Raw genomic sequence first — 1,497 nt, 5'->3', positions numbered from 1 at the left:
CTCTCACATCCATACATGACCACTGGAAAAACCATAGCCTTGACTAGACAAACCTTTGGCAAAGTAACGTCTCTGCTTTTCAATATGCTCTCTAGGTTGGTCATAACTTTTCTTCCAAGGAGTAAGCGTCTTTTACTTTCATGGCTGCAATCACAATCTGCAGTGATTATTAAGTAAAATAAGCTAGTCTGGAAAAAGTTATACACTGCTGCTGCTAAGTAGCTTCAGTCGTGTCCAACTCTGTGCGACCCCATAGATGGCAGCCCACCAGGCTCCCTGGTCCCTGGGATTCTCCAGGCAAGAACACTGGAGTGGGTTGCCATTTCCCTCTCCAATGCATGAAAGTGAAAAGTGAAAGTGAAGTCGCTCAGTTGTGTCTGACTCCCAGCAACCCCATGGACTGCAGCCTACCAGGCTCCTCTGTCCATGGGATTTGCCAGGCAAGAGTACTGGAGTGGGTTGCCATTGCCTTCTCCAAGCAGCCTCTCCCATTTCTCACTGTTGTTGCATGATGCCAATTATAAGACATTCTAGAAAAGATAAAACTATAGAGTCAATAAATAATATCAGAGTTTTTTTTTTCCTTTGGTTTCAAACAGTTGAATACAATTTGTCAACACTCAACTTTTAGTCTCCTACTTTGACTTACAAATGCTCTGAAATGAAGTCTGTGTCATCCCATGGCTCATATATTGCAATGCTATTGTATGTGTTTACAGACAGCTCAAAATTGTGAAGGATGAGGTTACTGCTGGTTGCTGTGGTGAGTTTCTGATGCCGTACCCAGAGACACATATTTCACAAGGTCCATATTGAGCTGGGTTAAGGTAGGGAATGTAGACTTTTGTTGGGGGAAGTGTTTTTGTTTTTCTTTCCCAGAGAGCCAATTCAACAACCCCAAAGAGCAGGAAGAGTCTGCACCTTACTCTCTTCACTGTCTCCTGGAAACTTCAGTATCATGTACAGCACAATGAGGAGAAAAAGCCAGTGCAACTTGATCCCAAGACAGTCTTGCACATGCTCTGGTAGATTCTGCTGAATTCGAATGTGCCTTCTGCAGGGCACTTTTCCGGGGATTTCTTTGGCTTCATCTCTCAGACAAGAAAACATAAAGGTGTAAAAAGAGGAGACATAAATAGGCAAGAAAAAGAACCACTTCATGGACCAAATGGTGAGCAGAGAGGAAGTGGTTCCTGGTGTGCTGTTCTGACCTGGCACCTGGAGCCTGAGGACAAGACAGATTTGGGCCTCTGGTGAGGTCAGAGGGCCCTGCCCTGGCCAGAACCCATCTGGCCACTGTGATGACTTCAGGGCAGAGAATACGGTGGCTTGCAGGGGAGTAGGTTGTGAAGGAAGTGGCAAAATTTCCAGCAGGCAATCTAAAAAGAGACGCGAAGTGAGAGAATGTCATCTCCTTGCCAGTGTATTCTTTCTGAACCTGGTACTCTACTGGGAGGGTGGGTCCAGGTTCTATTTTTATTTTTCCATTTGTTGAAT

General features: G+C 45.0%; 1 pseudogene; it reads right to left on the bottom strand.

Moving 5' to 3' along the window:
- Nucleotides 1-645: 645 nt before the first annotated feature.
- Nucleotides 646-1,161, bottom strand: LOC128069584 (protein FAM209-like; annotated as a pseudogene).
- Between the last annotated feature and the right edge of the window lie 336 nt (nt 1,162-1,497).

Source organism: Budorcas taxicolor, chromosome X (assembly GCF_023091745.1).
Source record: "Budorcas taxicolor isolate Tak-1 chromosome X, Takin1.1, whole genome shotgun sequence".
Lineage (NCBI taxonomy): Eukaryota > Metazoa > Chordata > Mammalia > Artiodactyla > Bovidae > Budorcas > Budorcas taxicolor.
The sequence above is the reverse complement of the archived record's forward strand: the minus strand, read 5'-3'. Positions and strand labels throughout refer to the sequence as shown.